Raw genomic sequence first — 27,598 nt, forward strand, 5'->3', positions numbered from 1 at the left:
TTCTGGTAAATAATAAAGGGGAAGGAGGTTTTCTCTGCTTTCAAATTGCCTTCTTCTCTTCTCCTTATCCGCCAAGATCCATTAAACTCTTTGACCAACAAGCAGTCGTTTGTCAATGACCCTTCTACAGTGTTTGAGCCCCATGACCACCTCTGCCTTAAGAAACTCAGCCCTTCTTTGGCTCCCGTAGTGTAGCCCTTTTGTGTTTTTTCCTCCTCCCTCTCTTACCCCTCCCCTCCCCCATCTTTCTCCTTTCTTCTCTCTCTCACCCCCTCACTGCAGGTATTTCTCAAGGTTCAGTGTTCACTCCTTTGTTGGTCCTGTTCTACACACCTGGAATAATTCTGCCAGACTGATTTAATTTCCTTCTTCAGTTATAATTCTTTTGGCTGATATTTCCTAGAGACCACAAAATGTTGCTATTATAGTCGTTCAGTACATCACTGCAGGGAAAGAACTGCTAGATGTATATGCCCTCCCCTCAGAATCACAAATACAAAGATCTGCCCGTACCTCACCCATTATTCCCCTAGTCTCTTCTTTTGTTCTTATTTTCAAGTAGCTCTAGGCAGCTTGGTGCTTCCAAGCTTTGGGGACCATTGACAGGGATAATAACGACTTACCCAACTGCAGCAACCAATCCAACCACACACCACTGTCTCTGCAAGTGAGCTGAAAATTATGTATAGCCCTCCCTGCCAGAGGTCACCTCGAGAATGTATCCACTTTGGGGACCCACCAAGAAACCACATTGTCAGGACCGCCCATGCAAGTAGGTTACACAGCATTAGCCTCTTATTTCTGTAAGAAGTTGTTCTATAATTTTATCATATCTCATCAATTCTAAGACTTATATACTTTTCACATTATAACTTCTCAGAAATTGAGATGCATCATTCAATTATAGTTAGCAGCACTTTTCTCTGTTATTGGAATATGAAATAATGATGTGTCTTACAATCTATGGTATCACAGATTTGATGGAATTTGGGTATTTGAAGAATAAGATGCAAAAGTAAATTAGTTTTGCTCTGGGAGACAATGATTAAAATGATTAAAAGGTGGGCTTAGAAATCACAGACTGGGTTTAAATTTCAGCTCTGATACTTACTAGCTCTAACAACGTGGAAAAGTGGCTTAATCTCTGAGTCTCATTTTCTAACGTGAAAAACTAGACTAAGGGACTAGTAAAATCTCCCCCATTAGGTTTTGTGAGTTTTAAACAATACTGTGTGACCTACTTAAACAGTGTCTGGTAAACGCCAGAACATCAGCTACATTCCAGTTCTCTTGCTTCTTCTAAGGAAAAGCTGTAAGAAGCACGGGAACAAGAATGGATTCTTATTTTGAACGAACTAGACAAACAACTCTCTGGTCATTATACTCAAAGAGAAAGAAAAAATCAATAACCTGCAATGGAGTTGAATAGAGTTATAAAATAGGCAAAGCGGATTCTCACGCTCATAAATCCTGTGCAAAGTTTCTGCAGACAAGAACTAAGTCAATGCTGCTCGTCTTCCCTACCTCACACCCTAACAGACGTACAGAGCATGTGAGCACATTACACCCAAATTCACCACCTTCCCTCTGGGAGAGCCCAGCCTGGCTTCTGCAGCTACTAAGGTCCTCACCGTAGTCAGTCGATTTGAGATATTTACCGAAATATTTGGTTTTTCTTTTAAGGAAGAAGTTATAAAACTGTATACAATATAGTCTGATTTTAGTAAATATACATATATTCATAGAAAAAGAACTGAAAGGCTATATACCAACTTGCTAACTGGATAGTGGGATTATGAAACTTTTTTTTTTCTTTTTTTCACTCTATTTTTCAATTTGTCAATAATTGAAATGAATTGTTTTTGTAAAAAAAAGTTTAATCTTTTTCTTTTATAAAAGAAATGACTTGTTTTCAACAGGATTTAGGAGAGATTCTCTGCAGTTGATGTCCCAGAGTTATTTTTATGAATTTAAACACACTTAGGAGACATTAAGTCAGTCTTTCTTATGAAGGCTATTAAGGAGTCCCCTACAGGCTGTTGCAGGATGGACGCATAGTGGTGGTATGTTCATACTAACTAATGAAAACCTCACTCCAGCAACTCGGAGTGAAACAGAACTTTCTAAGCAGGCATGAGTGAGCCCAGTGTAGAGTAGTGTAGAAGTGTAGAGCCCAGAGAAGAGACAAAATAATCAGCTTACACAGACACAGCTCGGGATAACTATTTTCTTTTGGAGTATGTAGGAGAAGAATTGTTTTAAAAAAAATTATCCAGCGGTGCTGGCCTAGTGGCATAGCGGTTAAGTGCGCACGCTCTGCTTCGGGGTCCTGGGGTTCCCAGGTTTGGATCCCGGGCATGCACTGACGCACCGCTTGTCAGGCTATGCTGTGGTGGCATCCCATATAAAGTAGAGGAATATGGGCACAGATGTTAGCTCAGGGGCGATCTTCCTCAGCAAAAAAGAGGAGCATTGGCATCAGATGTTAGCTCAGGGCTGGTCTTCCCTACAAAAAAAAAATTATTTAGCAATGCAAAGCAATGTTAATCTATCATCCAACACATCTTATCAAGTAGACAAAGAGCAGTAGTTGAAACCAAAAAATGAGGTTCTTTCCTAATCTTGTCTGTGTATTAGTTCATGTATAAGCTAAGCCACTATAACAAACGGATCCCAAAATGATGACTCAAATAATACAGTTTATTCCCCTCTCCTGTGGTTCCCAGGCGTAAGTGGGTGGGACACGGTGGTAAGGCAGCTCTGCTCCAGGAGGCCATCTATCTCATCGCTCCACCATCCAGGAAAGTGGTATCCTTACCTGTATGGTCAGACTGGCTCACCATCATGTCTGCACCCCTCCCCAGAGGAAGGAAAAGGAGAGTAAGTGGAAGGCAAGAAATTTCTCTTCAAGAAAGTGATGTAGAAGTTGCCCACATCACTTCGACTCACTCATAAGAACTCAGTCATACAGCCCCACCTGCTATAAAAGAGGCTGGGCACTATGGTCTCTACCTGGTCACCATCGTCCCCACCTACGAAAACTCAGTGAGGGGAGTGTGCACAACTAAAAGAAAACGGGGCGCTGGCTGCTAGCAGTTTCTGCCACAGAGAGCAATTTTTAGTGGCATATTTCTGTCTTGAAATTTTACATTCTTTTCTGTCCTCCCGCTTTCCAAATACGATTGATAAATATTTCTGGTGCAGCAGCCAAGCAAGGCTGGCAGCCACCAGAAGCAGGAGGAAGCAAGGAACGGATTCTCCCCCAGAGCCTCTGGAAAGAGTCCAACCCGGCCCTGCCAACACCTTGGTTTCAGCCCAGTGACACTGATTTCGGAATCCCGGCCTCCAGAACTGTGAGAGAATAAATTTCTGTTGTTTTAAGCCACCCCCTTGTGGTAATTTTTACAGCAGCCACAGGAAATGAATACAGTGCCATTGTCTTGGCCTTTGGTCTTGAAAGTTTTTTCATAGCCATAGCCCTTGGCCAAAATGTTCTGATTCTACTATTACCTATAAATTGGAGTGAGAGATTTGAAATTAGCTGAGCACTTACCTAAGACAAAAAAAAATCTCTAAATCTCTCTAGGCTAAACGAGTGGGCTATAACTGAGACACAAGAGTTTCATAAAAACCAGTATAAACAAGAGTGCCCTATTTGGGGAACTTGGGAAAGAGGAAAGAAAATTCCCAAAGTTCATTTTCACTCATTAACTGATTCAGTAAATATTCATTGGACACCTGCCATGGGCCAGGCACTGTGCTCAGAATTGGGGAAACAATGATGTATAAGAGAAAGTTCCCCAAGGGACTTTGTCTAGTTCAGCTTTCAGAAAGAGAGAAAAAAAGAAAGAAGGCCTAAGATGGCATAAATAAATCCAAGAAGCCCACTTTATAAAAAGATGCAGAAAAACATGTGAAATACTTCATAACACCTCTCCAAATGTTTTAATACTCTCTGTGAACAAAACAAATGTTTTATGAAAAAAGGAAGCCTTCCTGAGTGTGGCAATCAAGCCAAGAGAAGGTTGGCATGTCACCTGACACAGAACAAGTCCCCCAGGCAGACACAGAAATGAAACATCCCAAAACACAAGATATTACGAGGAAAAATGAAGGCAGAGCAGATGTGTTTGCTTTCTACTATCTCGTGTTTTGCAAAGGATCTCAAAATCATATAAAAGACAGAAACATGTATAGAGTTTCTTAATTTCTAAAGCAGAACTCTCTTTAATAGCTGAGTCAAATGAATTAAAAACTAAATTACCATATTCATCAATTGACATAAAACAATTTTCCTATTTTTAAAGCCTACCATAATCCAAATTCTACTATAGATTTAAAAAGTCTGAAGCTGACACAATGATCTTCATATACGGAGGGGAGGGGGAGTCCTAATAATCTAGGGGGCAAGCCCGAAATGCCCTGGGGAGCTGACTACATAATCAAATTATCCAGTTCAAAGGGCAGGCTGTATAATTCAAGACCATAAAGGAAAAGGAAAACCCTCCAGTATTGCTCAATATGTTTCCAAGGCTTAATATTTTTGTGTGAAATTGCCTGGATTCTTCATTTTATTTTGCATTTTTAGACACAATCAGTGGGAATTTTTTCATTGGAAAGTGGCGAAGTGACAAGCATTCTTGCTAAAGAAATCTAATATCACACATCCTGACAAATCTCTTTGGACTTTCCTCACTTCATTCAAATATTCAGAAGTGTCTGACAGACTGGTGGGCAGGCCAGCGGGAGCCTTATTTGCCTGAGGGCCTGAATAGCTTCCCGGGAAATCCTACCACCCAAGGGAGGCTCTCAAAGGTCAGGCAGAAGCTTGGCCGAGTAACAATGCCTCCCCGGTCCCAGAGGAAGGGGGACTCTGAGTGCAGCCTGGTCTGTGAATTAGATTTGTCCGCCAGCCCAGCCCCCATGGACTCAGGTCAGAATCCTAGAGAGAGACATAAAAAACTACAACAGCATTTTTGACTAAAATTTGCTGATCAATTGTAACATTACTAAAAGGGGACAGCCAGACATTACGTGTCTCGTAACGAGAGGCGTGAGGAAGCACTCCGCACCAACCATAAAGTAATCTTGCCCCCCGAAATCATAACAATAAGAACTGAAGCAGAATCTAATCAAACCTCTAGACCTCATTACCGACAATTTCCAGGAAACTCGGGAACAGAGGAGCATTTTGAACTACACCATGATGACATAATCAGCCACATCCAGAATGTGGAAAATTCCATGAGACAAATGACTGGCTTCCTTTAACCAGTGCATAGTTTTTAAAAGGAGTAGTGGGAATTATTATAGGTAACAAGAGACTTAAGAGACACAACCAAATACACGTGTGGACCTTCTTTAGATCCTGATTCAAACAAATCTTCCATACAAAGACATTTTTAAGACAACTGCAGAAAATTGAACATGGACGGAGAATTGGATAATATATTAAGAAATTACCATTCTTTTTTTTTAAGATATGGTAATGTTATTGTGCTTATATTGGGGAGAAAGGCCCTTACTTTTTAGAGATAATAATGAAGGACTTAAGGGTAAAATGATGTGATGTTTGGGATTTGCTTTAAAATATTCCAGTGGGGAGTGGGGGAAGGAAGATGATGAAGAGTAAGGTGGATAGATAAAACAGGAATGATAAAATATTGATAATTGTTGCAGCTGGCTAATGTCGGCAGATGATTCATTATACTATTCTCTCTATGAGAGAATATGTTTGCGTATGTTTGAAGTTTCCGTAACAGAATTCTCAAAAAATACATAAAGCACCATTTTACCTTTCTACTCTTACCTCCCACTACCCTGCAACAGAAACTATCCACCCTACGTATCCTTGCCTCCTCCACAGCTCTACACTCACTGCAACGCTCTTGAAATTCTCTCTGAGAGCGCTTTTCCAAACTGTGCTTCACTGCCCAGCTCAAATCCTTGCCTCATCGTCCAAGACTTCCCTGAGTGTCCCCAAACACCGTGAGCCTTCTCTCCCCTCCCGGACTCTCACAGCACTTCAGGTCAGTTGGTATGTCTCAGAGTTTGTTTGTTTTCCCGGTTAAATTTTTAGTGGTTTGCATCCCTGATTGGGTCTGAGGCTGTCATAGGCTGGGGCACATGTCTGTTTGTTTTCCTTTTGGCTCAACAACTTCACCCCAGCACCTGTCCTGAATAATCTCAGCTAATTAGTAAATCGTGGGGATGTCTCTTGAAAAGCCCTGACTACGAATCTGGAAACCTGAGTTAGTCCTTGCAGTAGTCACGGTTGCAAGCGACAGATATTGGAATGTATCGATCCAAATAACTGGAAAGTTGAGATGTAGATTCAGACACCCGATGGTATTTTTAGTTCCCTCTCCCCCTCCCCTTTTCCCTATCTCTAAACTTTACTATTTGTGACAGACTCAGCTCTTATCAGCCTACCTTAGAAATGCTGAAAGAAAGAGAAGGTCATTTTTTTCTCCCAACATGCCTATATACAAGCCTCAATGAAAGATTCTGATTGGTCCCCATTGCAACTCAGTGCCCATCCTTCAGCCAATCACTGTGGCTAGGGGAATGGGGAACTAAAATTGGCCAGATCTGTCTTACACATGATCCTTGTAGCCAGTGGATAGGCAGGCCCATGAGAACTGCATGAAGTGGGGAAGTGACAGTGCCCCAAGGGAAGGGGAGGTACAGTTACCAAAAGAATGGGGGAAGGAATGCTGGGAAAAACTCATCCATTCCCATCCCTCGAAAAAGACCTCCACCACAGCCCTACTTCTCCCCTGACAAATGGTCCTGAGATAACTATTTAATAATGACATAATTGTCACACTTTGTTGCACACTCACTATGTATCAGATAATGTACCAATACTTTGTAATGTAATTACGATTACATTTATAAAGTAATATAATGTATATATGTTATCGCTAGCTCCCTGAACAACCCACTAAGGTAAATGTCATTAGGCCCATTTTCCAGATGAAAAAACTACGACTTAAATAGTTCAATGGACCTGTGTCTTAGTCAGTTTGAGCCGCTACAACAAAGTACCACAGACTGGGTGGCTTATGAATGACAGAAATGTATTTCTCACAGTTCTGGAGGCTGGAAGTCCAGATCAGGGTGACAGCATGAGCTCTGGTGAGAGCCCTCTTCTGGGTTGCAGATCGCTGACTTCTCATAGTATCCTCACATGGTGGAAAGAGAAAGGAAGCAAGCTCTCTCATGACTCTTATAAAGAGTTGAAAAGCACTAATCCCATTCTGAAGGCTCCATCCTCATGACCTCATCTAATCCTAATCACCTCCCAAAGGCCCCACCTCCTAATACCATCATACTGGGGAGTAGGGTTTCAACACAGAATTTGAGGGGATACATTTCATCCATAATAACCTGTTCAAGGCTTCACCACAACCATATCTTTGCGCTGCAATTTCTATCCGGGGTTCCTATTATTTCTCAACCTCGCAGAGATATTTTAAACATGAAAGGAAAAGAAGTAGGCCAAAATTTTTGAGATTTACTCATTCTTCCCAGCATGCCCTGCCCTGCGTCTTCCCACGTGTGGCCTTCCGAGGCTCCAAGGCCACATCCTCCACAGAGCCCTCCTGACTCCTCCATGTCAGCCATGTCTCTTTGCTCTGGATCCCCCACACTACACCCACAGTGCTCTCCTGGCACCTACTCCCTTCTCTTCCGTATCATAGACACGGATGTTAACTCCCTGACTAGACTGTAAGTTATTGAGAAAGGGGACCATTTCTAATTCAGTTTCATATAGAGCATGTGGTTAGCCCATACATGATAGGTTTTAAATAAACATTTTAAAATTAATTAATACATTTGCTTAATTAATTGATGTGTGAGTGAGGAGTTCTTCTGTAAATCAAGGCACAGCTATTTGGGCTTCAAATAAAAGCACAGAATGTTAGAACTATAAGAAGTCACTGAAATCCAGGGCCAGTCTGCAAACTATTTGTCACTGGTCCACAACAAAATAGGTGAAGAAATTGAGAGTAAGCATTTAGAAATTTTTATAGCAACTTGGCAGATTAAGTTTACATCTGTTGAATCCAATAATAAGGAAAAAGACTGGCTTTTGAAATATGTTTTTGGAATATTTATTTTTACTGTATTTTACAAAATATCAGTCCAAAATGAATTGGGAAGTAAAAAAACTAATGTTTCACTAGAGATCATTTGAGCAACAAGGATCTCGTCTAAACTCTCACTCAGAGCAGAAGTCTTTTCTCTATTTCTGACCAACTAGCCTCTTGTTAACACTTTCCAGTGGAACATTCGCACCATCCAATTTCCACTTGCAGATTGTTTCGTAACTTAATTATTTGTTCTGACCTTGGAAGGTTCTCCAGCTCTATCAGAGAAGAAAGTAGACTTCTCCAGCCTAAGGTGGAGTTGGAGGATGACAGGCTTCAGCAAGGAAAAGTGGAAATTTCACTGACTTGGATTCTCAGGCTCATCTGCAAAATAAGAACATTCCATTTCTGACATTTTATGATCCCGGGATTCATTCATGAGCTTTTCTCTCCCTCTGAGATATGAGGCAAGTTCCAACCTCTGAAGAACAGTCCACTGCAGCCTCTTTCCTTGAAGAAAGCTTGCTTTTTGACATTAGTGACTTGATTATACAACTACGGTGCATCTTATGTATCATTTATCTACATGGGATAAATAATATTAGATTATTCAAAATCCAAATAAAATAAAGGTTACTAGAGTTGCTGTAGAAAGCAGATCTCTGCTTTCCTATAAATCGTAAATTTAATAGTAGTAGTAATAATAATAATACAACTAATAATTATTGAGCACCTATTGTATACCAGGCATTGGGTTAGAATACTCAGTGAATTTTAAATATAAATACAAATTAATTCCAGAATAATGGCATTTTATAACTATAAAAACCCATAGATGAAAACACAAAGATTTAAATAGATGAAATGGAACAAGTATACATTTAAAAAAATGAATGCAATGCAAGAAAAGTTATTTGTACTTCAGAAATAAGAATACTCTATTTATTAAGCCCTATAAGGAAAAATATATAGCAACAAATGTATTCAGATGATTTGTAAAATACAGGGGAAATGAAAATTGGATATTTGTAAATTAATCACATAAAATGTCACAGGTAATAACACCAGCATTATTACACTGAGAATAAATTTTAAATGTGGAGATAATGGGTTTTACAAGTCATCTATGAAATCGTTTTTTAATTCTGGATGATATGGGAATTTCAACACGTTTTTTAAATGTCCAGAAACAAATTTGGTCATGTGTTTTCAGTAATTATTACTCAAAATAGTAAGTATGTGTATACTTGTGATATAAAATTAAGGTATCAGAAGTTATCCTGCCTGATCTAAGCAGGCTGTCCCTGGTTAGATAAAGCCATCCTCATGTGATGGCTTGTGACAGGTGACTGCACCCAGCTGAGATCTGTAGAGCTGCCCCAGCCACCCTCAGACACATGGATTATAAACACTTATAGTTTTATGCTGCTGAGGTTTTGTGGTTGTCTCTTGCACAGCATTATTGGAAAAATATTTAAAAGCTGTGATAGGTTTAAAATATGTCCACAAATGCTTTGAGACTCCTCCCTTGAAGAGGTGGAGCCTAACTACCCTCCCCTTGAGGGTGGGCTGGACTTAGTGATTCACATATAATGAACAGAAGAAAGTGGAAGTGATGCTATGTGACTTTGGAAGGCAGATCTTAAAAGACACTGCAGCTCCTTCCTCTCTCTCTCAGATTGCTCACTCTGGGAGAGGTTAGCTGACATGCTGCGAGGACTCTCGAATAGTCTGTGGAGAGGCCTGCATGGTAAGGAACTGAGGCCTCCTGCCAATGATCGTGTGAGGGGGTCATCTTGGAAGCAGACCCTCCCTCTTCAACCAAGCATTCAGATGACTAGCCACTGCCAACATCCCCACCACAGTCACAAAAGACACCCTGAGCCAGACCTGCCCAGCTAAGCCACTCCTGAATTCCTGGCCCATAATTACTGTGAGATTGAAAAAAAGTTTGTTGTCTTAAACCACTACATTTTGGGGTGATTTGACATGCAGAAATAGATAACTAATACACCACTATGGCAGGAAACGTTACAGAGCAAGTTGAAAAGTAGGGAATGCTAACTACAGTTTTTGTCCATAAAAATGTAATTTGTCTACTTCTGCCCCCAGCCGTGATGGAATAACTGGTATTGCACTAGCCCTTCAAAACAGACAACTGGACAAAACGTATGAAATAACTGTTTTCAGATATTGAATAAACAGACAATGCAGGACAATAATCCTAGAGAGAAGAGAAAAAATTGAGCTGAGTACCAGGATCACCCTAGCTTTCTGCCTGGAGGCACTTTCCAGACTGAGGCACAGTCAGGGAAGACCAAGGAGAGCACAGAGATCACGTTGGGTTGAGGAAACAGAGATGGGCATTTAAAGCTACTGAGGTGATGGAAATTTGTGGGGTAGGATACCAGAGAGAAAGAACTGCAGGAATCTACAAATGGGTCCCCTTGAGTATCAAATGAATACTAAGCTGTGCACACAGGAATGAGACTCTGAGATAGTAAACTTGAAGACAGGGCAATGAAGACAATCTAAACTGAAGCACAGATAGGAAAAGGTGAGAAATGAACAGAGCCCTAATGACCCACGGACAATATCAAGTAGTCTAAGAGATAATTGGCATTCTAAAGGAGAGGAGAGATTGGGGCAGAAAAAAATTTTTTGAAAAAATAATGCTCAAGCATTTATCAAACCTGATGAAAAATATAAACCCACTTATCCAAGAAGCTCAAGAAAGCACAAACAAGAAAAACAAAGAAAATCACATCAGAGCCTCTCCTTCTACATGTGGTATCTCCATATATCTGTCTAGCAGAGTAGCCAGATTTCTTACATGGCAACTCAGGATCCCAAAGGCACAAAAGCTGAAGACTCCTGGCCTTCTTAAGGCTTAGGCCCAGAACTGGCAGAGCATTGATTCCACCACATTTTACTGGTTAAAATGAGTCAGAGGGCTATCCCTAATAGGATGGGTTCACACAGGAAATGCAGTTCACTGGGGGTCGTCTTTGGAGACGAGCTACCTCATGAATAAGCCAATAGAGAGAAGATAAAATACTAAAAAATACTGAATTAAGTCAAAGAAAGCAAGAAAGGAGGGAAAATAGTAACAAAGAATAGATGGAACAACTGAAAAAAATAGCAAGGTGGTAGATTTAAACCTAAACATATCAATAATTACATTAAACATAAATGGGCTAAACACTCCAATTGCAAGACAGAGATTGTCAGACTAGATAAAAAAGCAAGGCCTAACTAAATGCAATCTATAAGGAATCCACTTTAATATTAAGATATAGATTAGTTAAAAACAAAACAATAGAAAAAGACATAGCATGCAAGCACCAGTCACAAGAAAGCAGGAATGACCACATTAATGTCAGCCAAAGCAGACTTTAGCTCAACACATCATCAGAGATAAAGAGAGACATCTCATATTGACAAAAGGTCAATTCATCCCAGTGACATAGTGATTCTAAATGTGTATATACTTAAAAACAGGGCTTTAAAATATACAAAGCAAAAACTGACAGAACCAAAGGGATAAATGGATAAATCCACATTTGCTATATGAGATTTCAACACTTTTTATTCAATAACTGATAGAACAAGTGTCTGAAAGTCAGTAAGGATATAGTAAAACCTCACTAACAAAATCAATCAAATTGACTCAGTTGACATTTGTGGAAGCTATATCTAATAACTATAGAATATACCTTTTTTTTCTTTTGCTGAGGAAGATTCACCCCGAGCTAACATCTGTGCCAGTCTTTCTCTATTTTGCACGTGGGTCGCCACCTCAGCCTGGCTGATGAGTGGTGTAGGTCCACACCCAGGATCCGAACCTGCCAACCTGGGCTACCAAAGTGAAGTGCACCAAACCTAACCCCTATGGCACAGGGCCAGCCTCAGACATTTTTTTAAAGTGACATGGAACTTTCATCAGTAGAGATCATGTGCTAGGATATAAAATAAGTCAAAATAAATTTTAAAAGATTGAAATCATACAGAGTATATTTTCTAACTATAACAAATTAGAAATTGATAACAAAAAGAAATATGTGAAATACCCAATTATTTTAATATTAAGAGATATACCATAAAATAAGTATGGCTCAAAGAAGAAACTAAAAGAGAAATTAAAAAATATTTTGAACTGAATGATAGTGAAAGCATAACATATGGAAAGCTGTAGGATGCAAACTAAAGCAATCTTAGGAAATTTACAGCTTTAAATATTTATATTAGAAAGGAAGGAAAGTTTAAAATCAAGGATCTATGCTTCCACCTTAAGAAGCTAGGAAAAGATGAGCACATAAAAGTAAGATAAGGAAGGAAATCAAGATAAGAACAGAAATCAATGAACTAGAAATAGGCAAAGAATAGAGTAAAATCAAAATGGTTTTTGAACAAAATAAATAAAATTTATAAACCTCTAGCTAGAACTGTCACAGAAAAAAGAAGATAAACACAAATTATCAATATCAGAAATGAAAGAATAGATAACACTATGGATTCTAGAAATATCAAAAGGGAATATTATGAAAATATTTATGCCAATGAATGTGACAACTTAAATAAAATGGAAAACTTTCTTGAAAGATATAAATTACCAAAACTAATACCATATAAATAGAGAATCTGAATGATCTTGCATCTATTAAAGAAGTTGAATTTGTAATTAAAAACTTTCTCATGAAGAAAATTCCAAGACTTCACTGGGGAATTCTATCAAACATATAAGGAAGAAATACTACCACTTTTGTACAAATTCTTTCAGAAAGTAGAGAGGAAGGGAACATTTCCCAACTCATTTTATGAGGCCAGCGTTACATTAACATCAAAACCAGGCAAAGATATTGCAAGAAAAAGAAACAACAGATTAATGTCCCCCACGATCATAACAAAAATCCTCAAAGATTAGCACATTGAATATTAAGTATTAAGGGATATGAGAAAAGGGTGATAACATCATAACCAAATAAGGTTTATCTTAGCAATGCAACATTATTTCAATATTTAATATTCAATCAATATAATTCACCACAATAACAGAATAAAAGAGAAAAATCATATAGTTATTTCAATAGATGCAGAAAAAGAATTTGATAAAATTCAACAATCGTATATGATAAAAATAAATGCACAGGAAAACAGGACAAAGAACTTCTACAAAAAGCCGACAGTTAACATCATATTTAATGGTGAAATGCTGCATGTTTTGTCTACTCTCGCCACTTCCATTCAACATTTTATTGAAGTTCTTAATTATTGAAACAAGACAAGAAAAATAAATAAAAGACATACAGATTGGAAAGTGAAAAAAACCATCTTTACACACAAAGGAAATAATTATGAACATAGAAGATGTGAAGAATCCATAAAAATCTAATTCTCTCAGTTCAGTGCTCCTTGGTTTTGAATCAGCAGACTTTGAACTGTTGGGAAGGCACTTGCATGAATAAACTTAACAAATTTGTCAGGCATGATCATCTGGAAATTCTATTCTCAAGTGCAAGCCAACCAACTATATATATTTTTTTATCCCAGATATCTTTACCCAAGCATCTATAGCTTTAACTAACATGCAAGTAAATAAACAGATATATATGCAGAAATCAATTTTGAGAAATTCCATGCAAACTGTAGAGAAATGTCTAAGAAATCTGAGTTTAGAAATCAAAATTCAGAGATTCTAGACTCTTCCTAAGTAGTATGCCCAGAACAAAACTGATGGTATCAGATAAATCATGCCCTAAGCAACAGTCTGGTTTATGACTGTGCATGGAAAAGGAAACAAATTTGGAGAATAGAGTAGATTCCACAATTGGAGAACTAGTTAAACCCTTTCTTAGAACATTAAGTTACATGTTTTATTAAATATTTAAGAAACATATGTAATAAATTAACTAATAATATGTCATAGCTTTACCATGATTAAATAAACAACACTTTGTAGAAAATTTATTTTACAATAAAACACATACATACAGAGTCAAGAACCTAGCCTCTGACCTAATAATTCTATTCCTGGGATTTTAGCCTAAAGAAATATAAAATTCATAAATTGTTTATGCACAAAATGTTCATTGTAACATTTTGTATAACAATAAAAAAATGGATTCTGCCTAGATGTTCAACGAAAGTAAACCAGAGTTCAACCACAGGACAGACTATTACGTAGACATATATGATGTATAGGAAGATGCAATAAATGGGGAAATCATCATTGCCAAATTTACTGAGTACTTTCTGAAAGCCTGGAATGATGTTAAGAGCTTCGCACACAAGTTAGCTCATTCCATCTTCGTAAGAATCCTATTAGAAAAGTCCTTTCATTATCCCTTTTTAGAAATGAGAAAGTAAGGTGGAGAAAGATTACTAACTTGTCCAAGTCTCACAGATACTAAGGAGGAAGCTTGCATTTGAACCCAAGCTGGCATTGGACTCCACAGCCTGCACTTTACCACTGTGTAAATGAAAAATATGCGATGTAAAATTACAGAAAGAGATCATCTCTTCTACATTTTCTAAAGGAGAGAGGGGTACAGAGGGGGAAAATGCATCAGAAGATTAACAATGGTTTTCTCCAGTTAGGGAAATCATAGGTTTGTTTTTTTCCTTTCTACTTTCTGTGTATTATAGTTTTTCAATAATACAAATATAGATATCTATCCCTAGTACTCATTTTAATCCACCTTCTAGTCCTCGCTTAGGCGTGATCTTCTGAGTTAAAAAGGAGATTTCCCTCCCTTGAATCTGCCATCCGAGCCCACACCTGGGAAGATTTGCTGTGTCAACTCATGCTGCCCAGGCAAAATTTACAGTGAGACAGTGTTAAAATGCAGTTCTCAATGCTGAAGTTTCATTCAATTTGCCTGACAAAGCCCTTCCCTCTGTTTCTGCTTTCTATGACCCTCTCCACTGCACCCTCCCCTCCCCCACCACCACTCCCCAACCTGTGAATCCCTTTGAGGAAAACCACTTAATGTAATTCACCTTTCTATGCCTCTCCAGCCTAGACCAGCACTTCACATAGAATATAATTCCCAGATAATTTAATAAATAAAAATTTATTGAATAAAAACTTAAAAGCCAAGGTGCTGTGATCAGAAAAGAGAATTTTCCAGAACAAAAGATATGACTATACACTTCAAAGAAGAAGAGGACTTCTTCCACCAGTTGTACCAGATCCAGCTCCAAGAGGCATGAGGATAATGTCTTAGCCCTGCAGTGTTCATTGTGATGCACCACCCAGATTCCCTCCAGTGGGGTGGGGTGGGGTGGGGTGGGGTGGGATGGGGGACAGGGAGGGCAGAAGAACACAGGTGTCACTCCTCCAGCTTCTGGGAGTTTTGGCTGCTAAAGGTCACAGTTGAATCTCTCCCCTCTCCCAGGGGTCACCCAAGGTCATCCACATCCCAGAGGAAAACGACGACCAATGACCAGTCCATGTCCTGGTACAAAGACTCAGCCCCCGATGCCTCAATGTGGGACAACTCCAAAGGGCCATCCCGCTCCTGAGCTCCCCTTGAGGTTGGCTGAGGCCTTTGCTGTTACTGCATTGCAGCTCAACTTCTCCCTCTGCTCAATCCTGCTGCCTTCACTCCTCAGAGCTGTTGATACCAAGAGTACTCAATAGGGCTCCTACATGCAAATCTCCATCTCTGAGTCTGTTTCCCAGAAACCTGACCCAAGAGATCCTCTGGAAAACAGCAGGTCCCGCTGGGGCCTGGCTGTTAATAAGATAGAGGTATCTGGGGTAAGTTGAGGCCAGGAGTTCAGCCAAGTGGGAGGATTCCCAGTGGCTTTCCAAGTCTTAGGAAGGCAAGGGCCAAGTTCAGGAAGGTAGGGAGTAGGGAGTGTGGGGTACAAACGGGGAGGGGTGGGCAAGCACTGGTAGGTATAGGCAGATGGAGTCTGGTAGGTAAGAAGGGCAGGGAGTGAGTGAGCCACTTTTTAACCCCAGTAAGGGGGTTTACACTGCCTGCTAGAAATCAGCAATAGTGGTCCCAGGGGTGTTGATTATATAGCCACAAGGTCAGAGGCTCCAAGATAAAATTTGCCCCTGATTGAGGCAAGTAGAGAAATGTTAGGATTACCTCTCAGAACACCATAAAGAGTCTAGTTACAGTGAGCATGCAACAGGAGCTAATGTCTCTTTCCCACTAAATCCAGGTGCTAGCCAGACTCTCTGATAATCCCTGAAATGACTATTGACACCCACTGGTAGCGCATTGTCATTTCACACACCACTCAGACAACACGTTTGTGAGGCACAAATGCTACTACCTCCCTGGCTGTGGTGAAACAATGGCCATTTAGCTAATTGTACCTCTAAAGTATTCCAACCACAGTATCTAAGGCACATGAATATTTATATATTCTGTCCCCCACCCAGCTGTCCCCACACACTCACAAGCTGGTCCAGCAACAACCCAGGGCCTGCTTGACTAAAATCTGCTTATCCAGATGGGACTATGGCCCTTCACAGCCCCCAGGTACCACTAAGGCAGCCAGAAGGTTCCAAGGCAGACAAAAAGCAGAACCCTGAGGGAATGTGTAAAAGCAGGAAATGTACCAGGTATACAGATAAGGCTATCAGATACCGTCTATCAACTTAAAGTCAACCAACCCCATAGCATTTGAAAACATTATAAATACCCTTTGACCCCATTTTCAAAAATTTACCACAGAGTTACATCTGCACGTGTGTGAGAATATTAAACAAGGATAGTCACTCTTTGTGTCACCAAGATGTCAGCTAGTCTCCCAAAGTCTTGGGATCCATGTAAGATCATATGAAAGCCCCACAGAGGACCAAAGCACCTCCACATCCATCCCCCATGATATCTTCAAATTCCCAGGACATCTTATTCTTTTGGCCATTTCTAGTTTCAACTTCCTGCCTCAGCATTTTGCTGTTTTATCTCCATTCTGAAAACAAAATAATGAGGGCCACAGCCCCTTGTGCTGAGCTTCTCTTCATAGCAACCACTGGTAGAGTCAGCAAATTTTTACTAAAAGTTTATGGGGCCTGGAGAAGGATCATATCACTCATAGCAAACAATTTAACTCACATTTTGTTCATTGTTGTTCTTAAAAGTTACCCTGTCTAGGGAAAATGCACTGTATTTTCCTTTACTCTCATACTCACAATACTTCTGACACCAGATGTGTGGGATCTTCCCCACACTAACCAATTCTCCGACACCAGCTCCGTGTCCTACAATTCAATTCAGTTCTGACACTACCTGGAGTTAGCATCAGATCCACAAGTTAAGGGCTCAGTGCCACAAGACTCCCCTCACTCCAGATGCCAATCTCAAGTCTGAGGCTGTCACCTGTACTTCTGACTGACCAGCTATAAATCGGGGTTCCCATGACCCCCTTCTCAGATTCAATAATTTACTAGGATGGTTCACAGAACTCAAGGAAATGCTTACATTTACTGGTTTACTATATGATAAAGTACACAGACGAATAGCCAAATGAAGAGATATATAGGGGCAAGGTCCAGAAGAGTCCCAAGCACAGGTGTTTTTATCCCTGTGGAGTTGGGGTGCACCACCGTCCCAGCACATAGATGTGTTCACCAACCCAGAAGCTCTCTGAACTTCATTGTTCAGGGATTTTCACGGAGGCTTCATCAGGTAGGCATGATCAACTATTAATTCAATTTCCAACCCTACTGGCCTCTCCAGAGTGTAGGGGGTAGGGCTGAAAATTCCAAGCTTCTAATCATGGGTTGGTCTTTCTGGTGACCAGCCCCCACCCAGGAACCCACCAAGAGTCACCTCATTAGAACAAAAGACTGTCCTATCATCCAGGAAATTCCAAGGGATTTCGGAGTCCTGTGTCAGACACTCGTATCACCCAGGAAATTACAAGTATTTTAGGAGCTCTGTGTCAGGAACTGGGTCAAAGACCAAATATTAGCAGTAACTGGGGGCAGAGACCAACATATATATATATTTCTTTTCATTTCACATACCCTGTGTCAGTTTTCTCACTGGCTGCCTCATTTCACGCAATGCCCAGTCTTCAATCATGCCCGATTTCAGTGAATATGTGCCAAGCACTGTGCTAATCACTTTACATATTGTCTCCCCTGTCACTCTCAGCAAAATCCTATAAAGAGAAAATTATTTTTATTATAAAGAAACTAAGGCTTAGCAAAATGATATACAGTCATGTTCCCTATGGTGATGTCTGCCTGGTCAACAATGGATCGCATATAAAACAGTGGTCTTGTAAGATTAGTACCATATACCTAGGTGTATAGTAGGCTATACTATCTAGGTTTGTGTAAGTGCACTCTATGACATTCTCGCAATGACAAAATTGCCTAACCACACATTTCTCAGAACGTATCCCCATCATTAAGCAACTCATGACTGTTATTTATCCAAGGTCACACAATGTATTAGTTAAGGGATTAGCTAAGCTGCTACAACAAAAAGAAAGAAATTTATTTCTCTCTCACATGACAATCAGAGGTGAGAGATGGATCTGCTTTCCTCAACACGTAGCTTCCAAACATACTCCAATTATTGCCAGTGCCCAGCCAGCAGAAAGGGCAAGAGAGTTAGAACCAAGTGTCGTTAAGAAGATGGTCCAGAAGTTGTACACATCACCTCTGCCCACATCCCATCAGTCCAAATTTAGTCACCTGTCCAAAGTTAGCTGGGCCATATAGCCTGTAGCTGAGAAACCACGTAGTGGGTGAAAACTCCTAGACATGGTTTTACCAAAAGGAAGAAGAGGAAATGGATACCAGGAGAGTTAACAGACTCAGAAGAACAACTAATAAGTAAAGAGCTATAATTGAACTCCTGGCCTGTTTGGATCCAGAGCCCGCTTTCTTAACCATATCAAAGTACCAAGTACTTGAAAAACTTCCTTTCCTCGGCATCTGTGATTTTCCTCCGACTCTTCCTGCTGAGGCTTCAGGTTCTCTTCAGGCCTGAGGGTGGGGATCCCACTCCCTCAGCCTCCAGTCCATTCACCTTCTCCCCTCCCCCTGTGACTATTACTGGTTCCTCAACTACAAAATTATCCTCTGGTTTTCCTATACCCTGTCCAGACCTCTGTAAACAGTCCTTTAATAAATTCTCTGCAATGTCCCACTTCGAATGGGCCATCTGTTTCCATCCACCTTGAGTGATTCCCCTCATTTGTGGTCCACCCTGCAGGGCAGTGGTCAGAGCAGGCTTTTAGGCTCATCAGAGTGAAATATCTACAAAGCTTAGACATGTCTCCTGCTAACATTGACCTGCCTCCCCCAGTGGAAAATAAGCTCCAAGGGGGTTGGGACCATCTCTCTTACTATTTATTCTTAGAGCCCAGCACAAGGCCTAGTAGGCACACCAAATATTAGGTATGAATAAATACTGAGTCCTACATATCGTAGTTTCTCAACAAACGTGTGACTGATATTAATTGAATGACACCAATCTTTTTTATAAGACTTTAAACAATTCCTTATGAAGCCATAAGAGATGTTTTTTGGCACAGAAAACACTATGCAATACATACCTTATTTAGCTATGATGCTCCTATAATCTCAAATCCTCTTGCACCTTTAGAGGTTTTAATACTTCCTGTCATTGCAACATGTTTACCAGATTTTTCAGGCCCCTGTTGTAATGCTTTGAAGTAGAGTATGATTGAAAAACATGTGGTTTGAACTTGAACAAAGTTCATAGTAAACAGATTGCAGACAATTTCCTTTAAATATTATCTTAGAAGCTAGGAATACATTAAGCACATCAGAATAAGGAATGTACCAAGAAAAAGACAGGAGATCCAAATTTTCAATCCAAAGCAAATACTACTATCTTTCATTAAATCTAAGATACCATTGATCTTTAAATATCCCATTATGTAGCATTAAAAAAAGAGAAAGCAGTGCCATTTAATACTATCTTACCATTTAGATTTATTTTTTACATATGAAAAGAGGTCTTTCAGACTTATTTGGTGATAGATTTTCGTTACGTATCACACCGCTATTTTCCATATATTTGGGCGAATATGATAACTTTTCTTTTCAATGCCAAATCACACTGAGATTATTTTGAAGACATTGTAAACGGCAATTAAACATATATAACTCAATTAAAGTGACAACAGTATGAATAGCTATGATCAGATTCCTGCAACTATATCACAACTGTGACTTGGACAACAGTAATTGTAAGATGCCGTCAATTGTAAGATGCATCTTGCCTTCAGGGATGTTAAAATGAGGGTGTGGAGGATGCAGAAAGTTTTGGAATCAATGACATATGAGACTTAGCCCAGAAGCAATCTTCAGGGGCTAAGTCCCATATTTCTAACTGCATCCCCTGTAACATCCGTGGTTAGGGAAGGGTGGAGGAAGACAAGGAGGATGGGGCAGGGAGGCAATAATTAGATAATGCAAATAATCTTTAGTTTCAAATTCATCTTTAGCAAGTCAGATTACACATTACTCTTTAAAAAAATCGGTCACTAAATATTACACATTAAGTATTTGCTGGTTAATGATTGCTTAAGGTGAGGTTGAGAACTGAAGAATGATCCAATGAATTAATCAACGGAGAGACCAGTCTAGATCACAGGGAATGCTCCAAAATACCCAATAGGAAATGCTTCATATGCTCAAATGCAAGTCTAGGTGTTTCCAAAATTAACCCTCAGAAAAGATGGGAAAATTTATATTTGAGTCCTTACAAAGTCTGTCATATTGTAAAGTACTCTCTCCATTACTTTATTTTGAACTACAAAGTATTGTTTGAGGAAGATACACTAGCCTAACTTTAATTAATACTAGTTTGGATGCTTATAGATATAACCTAATGAAATTGACTTTTCTTTTTTTTTTGCCGAGGAAGATTCGCTCTGAGCTAACATCTGTTGCCAATCTTCCTCTATTTTGTATGTAGGTCGCCACCATAGCATGGCCACTGATGAGTGGTGTAGGTCTGCCCCAGGAACCAACCCCGGGCTGACAAAGCGGAGCCCGTGGAACTTAACCACTAGGCCTCGGGGCCAGCCTCTGAAATTGACTTTTTATAGGGCATATTGTTGTGCATTAATTGTGCCTGGAGGTCAGAAAATGATAAGTGTTGTATGTCATTGTAATCAAGCCTTTCAAAAATCACCTACAGCCACATATAAAGTAGTTAGGCTGTGGTGAGCATAGATGAGTCAGGAGGCCAACAGGAGAAATAAAAAACCCATTGGCTATAACACTGTATGAATGACTGCTTGTGACTTGGGGTAGAATTTCCAGTGACCCCCATCTTTCATGGATTCAAAAAGTGCTCTATCTCAAACAACTTAGACAGAAATACAAAGTGCTCTGAAACTGTGACCGTGGTAATGATGAAAGAAGCAAGATGACAAAGATGTCTGTAATTGTGTAAATTAAAATTTTTCCATTTATATTTTTAAATACATTTTATATGTGACTCTAAATATTACATTTTAAATATGTAATTAAATTAATAATTAAATATTATGAGTAGACATTGAACTATTTCCTCTATATCCCTGGAACTTTGTATATTCAAGTTGACCAAAACAAAGCTTCTCATTGTAAAAAATGAAAATAGCATCGCATTCAATATTGCCTTATATTTGACCTCATATAATTTTTGTCCTGAGTTAACTGGATAATTTCCCAAATTCTGTATTTTACTTGGTCTTGTAAAATGCCCCTTCTCCTTCAAAAATTATAATAAAGACTATAAAGAGAATGAGCTTAAAATGATTAAACACGGGCCGGCCCCGTGGCTTAGCGGTTGAGTGCGCGCGCTCCGCTATTGGCGGCCCGGGTTCGGATCCCGGGCGCACACTGAGGCACCGCTTCTCCGGCCATGTTGAGGCCACGTCCCACATACAGCAACTAGAAGGATGTGCAGCTATGACATACAACTATCTACTGGGGCTTTAGGGGGAAATAAATAAACAAAAATCTTAAAAAAAAAATGATTAAACAGGAAAACTCTTAAGTGACTGCAGTTAAAGTTACATCAATTTATCACACCATCCAATTTATCACAGCATAGACTCTGTCTAAAGGGAAATCTTGTCAAGTCCAACTCAGCCTAGAAGTTTCTCTTTCTACCAAAATAAGCAAGTATATAGCCTTCTCCTCCCGTACGCCCCAGTGTGGAAGAGACACTCATTCAATGACCATTGATTGAATGCCCTCTGTGGGCAAGATGCTAGTCTAGATGCTGCAGGTGTAATGCTGAACAGGAGAGACTGGTCACTGCCCTCCTGGCTTTAGCACAGGAGACAATAAGTTGACAACTAGCCACACAATAAATTATTTAATTACAGTACAGGCTAAGCTAGAAGAGCGTAGTAGGGTGGGTCAGAGCTTATGAGCACAGGAGATGGGAGACTGCATCTGCCTAGAACTGAGAGCTCTCGCATGCTTCTGAAAGTAAAATGTACAGAGAAAAGCCTTTCCTGGCATCAAGTAGATGCCAGGCACTTGGCCACGCCCATTGGAGCTTGCCTAACAGCCTTGACTTGGCTAACAAGGACTGTTATTTCAGCTCTAAACCGAGCATTTTTGCAGTATGAGATGTTCAATTAGTAGTAGAAAAAGAAAAGTCTCCTAACAGGATGAAGCGACCATTCCAGTGCAAACTGGTGCAGGATAAGAGTGACATGGGACATTCTGAAAAGGTCAGCACACAAAACACAGAACCTGGCTGACAAAAGAGGATCAGGCACGCAGTGGAGACCCTTCTCTTAGGCACACACAGCTAAAGGTTTCACCAAGGCCCCAGCAGCGAAGGATTATAAATTAATAGCAGAACCATACGGCAAGGTATTGGTAATTGGTATATATAAAATGGGCTTACACTGAGTGTCAAGTAAATTGAATCTAAGTCTCCTTCCACGTGTGGGTTTGGCCATTCTTAATTAACGGTTTTATTAGCTCTATGAAATTCCAAGCTAATGAACTCTCCAGGTATTGTTACAGCCATATTCAGAGAAACACCCTGACAGTGATGGTCCAGTTTCTGGTGCCTCCAAGGGGTGGACCAGGTAAGCAATGTCCCTTACCCTACAGAATCAGGCTCCCTTAATAAGCCACCTGAGTGTGCAGCATGTTACAATTACTTAGAAATACTTTTCAGCGAGTACTCTAGAAGGAAAAGAAGATGGATGAAATCAAAGGTTGTCAGTGCTGCCAACTGTTCAGGAGGAATCTGTCATTTTCTAGATCAGAAAAAAAAAAAGAATCTCATAGACTTACAATTATTTTGGTCTTTCCTTTGTGCTCCCACTGTGGCTGCTTAACATAATACTTCTCACACACCCCAGTGGCCTTTAGAGTACAGACGAATCTCCCTGACATTACTCAGCTCTCCAGTCCCCTATTCTCATGCAAATTCACCCTGTACGTCCTCTTCTTTCTCATTCCATTCCTATTTTGAAACATAAAAAGAACAACCTCTCGCCCAGCCCTGTGGTTGCACCAGAAGGGGTAGAGGCTAATGACCTTTTGTACCTTTTCCATCACTAATTTCTGATCTGATCCCAACATGTTCCCCCTAATGCTCCTGCCTGAACCCATCTGCAGTTTGAGCTTTTCATGGTCCTGTCCAATGGCCTCAGTAATTCACATTCATAAAAAGTGAGATTAAATGTTTGTAACTGCTGGTCTGGACTCCTGAATTCTATTTCTGGCTCTGCTAATGATTTCTTTTCAAGGGCAGACTTTTATCTCGGTAAAGAGAGTGATGTCTCTCTAGCTGTAGGAACAGTTATTAAGAAACAACCCAGATCTCTCCAACACAAAATAAATTATCTAGTGAGTTTAGTAAATTCAGGGCAAAATACAGTGAGAGAATCATTCATTCATTAAGCAAATATTCTATTATCTATTTTATACCCTATAGGAAATATACACATATAGATAGTCTTTACGTTCAAGAAACTTAGGATCTAGTAGAGGAGACAAAACAAGAATATTATTTAAAATGTGAATGATTCAAGAGCCACAGGAGTTCAGAGAAGGAAAAGAATTAAAACTTTCTTGTAGTTGCTTTTTGAATTCTTTTTGATTGGCTCTATATAGGCCTGTAGCAGAATGTGCCACCCCCCAAATATGCCACTTGGTATATTGATTGTTTTGAGCTGCAGGTACTTGAAAAACAGCACATGCAGGGAGAGGCTTTCTCTGAACTCCTCTCATGTGCCTAAAGACAGATCACCCAAAAGGAACTCAGTTGTCATAGATCCCCTCCCGGAGAGTTTCATCAACCAAGGAAGATGGACCCTTGTCACAGGAGGGGAGCCTAGAAGTCAACACCACACCCAGACGAACTTCATCACAAACTATCATACCTCCCATCTATTCTTCTGAGGGCCCATCCATCTTTCCTAAAAATCTCTTACTCTCCCCTAAGAGGCCTAGAGCCCCTCTCCCCTTTCCCTGTTAAGATCGCATTTAAGTCTGAATTCTAAGCCACCTTGGAGAGTTAGTCTTCTTTCCCTGGGTATCTCCCATGTATACATGAGGTCTACATGTTAATAAACTCCTATTCTTTTTCCCTTGTTAATCTGTCTTTTATTACAGGAGTCTCTGCCAAGTACTCAGAAGAGTAGAGGGGAAATTATTTTTCCTCCCCATAGGCCCAAATATGCCAAATTTGATCCAAACTAACTCAATAGTCATCAAGGTCATGAAATATAAAAAGTTTGCTGTAAAGTTCTATAAGCATCATGATGAACAGCAGCCAAAGCTAACATTTAATAAACACTTGCTATGTGCCAGATACCGTGCTGGGACATCCTGTACCTGACGTACATCATCTGATTTAACTCCACAGCAACCCCAAGAAGGAGGTACAGTTACTATCCACATTTGACAGATGAAATCGTTAAAAACAAGACAACAGGCCCAAAATTGAGTCGCTTAGCTAAGACCCACATCGCCAAACTGAGACTTAACTTAAATACAGTTTTGGCTCTCCTAGAAATGGAATCTTAAACCAGTCACTCAGGAATTGCCTGATGAGCACTAGTTAGGTCATCTGCCTGATAGACCCCTGCCATCCCCTACAGGAAAGTGACTTTGCAATAACCACCTTCTTTTTTGCCAGTATAACTTCCTTGTTCCTGCTACCTTCTGCCTGCAAAAGTCTCATTTTGTACAGCAACTCAGAGCTCCTTTCTATCTGCTAGATTGGATGCTACCCGAATCATGAATTGCTGAATAAAGCCAATAAGATCTTTCAAATCTACTCAGTTGAATTTTGTTTTTTAGCAAAGTAAAAGGAAGTTCAGGCAGCTTAAGTAATTTACTCAAGATGGATGGCAATGCAGGAATTTAAAAATATTCAACTCTGTCTGTCCAAATCCTTACCACTGTGTGTACTGCCTCCTCTCTTCCCAGCAAGAAAATTATATCAAGGAGAAAAAAAACTTTTTCTCTGTCTTCTTATGTTGTGATTGAGAACCTGCAAATTAAACTGACAAAAGATGTATTAGCAAGGAAAAAAATATATTTTTATTTATGTGTGTACATGGGAGTTCACAGAAAAATATGACTCAAAGAGGTGGTAACGACAGGGATGGGGACGGGTACAAGGGCCACTTCTGGGACAACAAATGACTTCTTAGAAGTGGGCAGAAAAGGCATTTAAGAAAACACAAATGACTTTTTTGAAAGATAAACAGAACCTTAGGAGAATAGATGGGAGATATGATAGAATGTCTGTTTGGGCACGGTGCCAACTTCTGGACTTCTCTCTCCAAAAAGAGAAGGTTAGAGTTGCTCTAGGGGATTTATGACCATTGAGTTCTTTTAGGGCGCACTGCTTTTAGGCAGATAAGGGATTTCAGGAACTCAAATGCCTTCACCTCAACATAATTCTTGTGCTTCAGTGGCCCATCTTGGGGTGGTATATCCTGAGCCCTGTCAGTTGCAATCTGTTAGAATACAAACACAAATAACAATAGTACAAAAGAGGACAAGTTAAATGCCATAAAAGCATGACTAAAAGGCCATGAAAGTTTTCAGAGAAGAGAGAGATCACTATACTGATGAGGCCATCAGGGAAGATTGAATCAAGGCACAAGCAAATGAGATGCATCTTAGGACTTCAGCAGGCAGAGATAGCAAGAGCATTCTATTAGGCTGAAACAACATTTTTTCTAATGGGTGTAGTGGTAGAAGTGTATGGAATCTATCCAGAGCACATTACATAATCTAGTCTGGCTGAAAAATATGGAATACTTCAAAACTTTGCATGTCATCCTTACAAAGGTTCTCAGTTCCCTAATTTGAAACTTTGCTATAGGTTAAGACTGAGCGACAGACATGTTATTATTAAATCATGATTTAGTTTTTGCCAGGACTAGGAACTGTTTTGATCTTTTGAAACAAAGGACAGGCTATCCCTTAATAGTGAATAATTCTCTATTAAATGGTAAAAATTCCGTATCATCATAACTGATTGATGCAATTGCACTGGCCTAGTTGTGAGCAAAAGTGCTCAGCTGGAAGGCCCTGACACCCAGGGTGTTGTCATCAATTGTGGGATACATCACAAGGAGTTAGTCTCTAGCACTTTTTCCAAATATTTCCTTTCTTAAAAAATATGCGAGAATAGAGAATTCTGAGAAGATAGTGGAGTAGGAAGCACCAGGAGTCTGGCTCCCCACCTAGACAATAATTGTACTGCCAGAATCTGTCTGATGTAACTCTTTTGGAACTCTGCAGTCTATTGAAGGCTTGCAAATTCCAGGGGAAGATTTGGATGGTAAACTGCAGTGAATTTCAGCTCTTGGCAGAGTGGTGGCTCTCTGTCTCCCACCCCCAGCCACATGGCAGGCTGCTGTGCACCAGTTCCTGGCACAGCCTGCACACAGCCTAGATGAGACAGGGTGGGCAAAAAGAACCCTATCCTCCAAATACCAGGTATCTGTGCTGTGATTGCTGATTGCTGCTTCTGATCACAGAGGTGCAGGCAGGCAGCCATTGTTGTTGCACCTCCCCCCATTGTTACAAGTCCCTCCCCCTCTGGCTGAAGTAACTTCCAGGGAATTTAAAGGGCCAGCACTCTTTCCTCCCACCTCTTCATTTTTCTCTTTTTCCCCTTTTGGGAGTGAGACATTAAAAACTAGGACATTCAAAAACAACTGCATATACAGGGAAAATTAGAAAATGATCATGCATACTCAGGGAAAGGCTCATAAAAGACCTGAGAAGACCTTAACTTTACACCTCAGACTGATCCTCAGCACAGAGAGAGCCTACGACAATAAAAAATAAATAAATAAATAAATAAACCAGCAAACCCTGGGGAAGGGGAAGAATGTGACCTCCAGAGTTACCACATTGTTAGATTCAAATGTCCAGTTTTCAACAAAAAATTACAAGGCACACAAAGTAACAGAAAATTATAACTCATTCAAAGGAAAACAATAAATCAACAGAAACTGTCCCTGAAAGACACTTGGTGGTGGATTTCCTAGACAAAGAC

General features: G+C 40.0%; 1 long non-coding RNA gene across 3 annotated transcripts in view; it reads right to left on the bottom strand.

Annotated features, from left to right (window-relative positions):
* Positions 1-1,911: 1,911 nt before the first annotated feature.
* LOC131398796 (uncharacterized) overlaps positions 1,912-27,598 on the bottom strand; it is a 59,581-nt gene continuing 33,894 nt past the window's right edge. For 2 of the 3 annotated variants that reach the window (XR_009216982.1, XR_009216983.1), the window contains 2 exons: positions 8,356-8,480; positions 1,912-2,506 (listed from right to left, as the gene is read on the bottom strand). This is a non-coding gene — a long non-coding RNA (uncharacterized LOC131398796). Of the gene's footprint in view, positions 2,507-8,355; positions 8,481-25,476; positions 25,675-27,598 lie in introns of those variants that run through there. The other variant, XR_009216984.1, reaches the window with a different exon arrangement.

This window comes from Diceros bicornis, chromosome 36 (genome assembly GCF_020826845.1).
Source record: "Diceros bicornis minor isolate mBicDic1 chromosome 36, mDicBic1.mat.cur, whole genome shotgun sequence".
Lineage (NCBI taxonomy): Eukaryota > Metazoa > Chordata > Mammalia > Perissodactyla > Rhinocerotidae > Diceros > Diceros bicornis.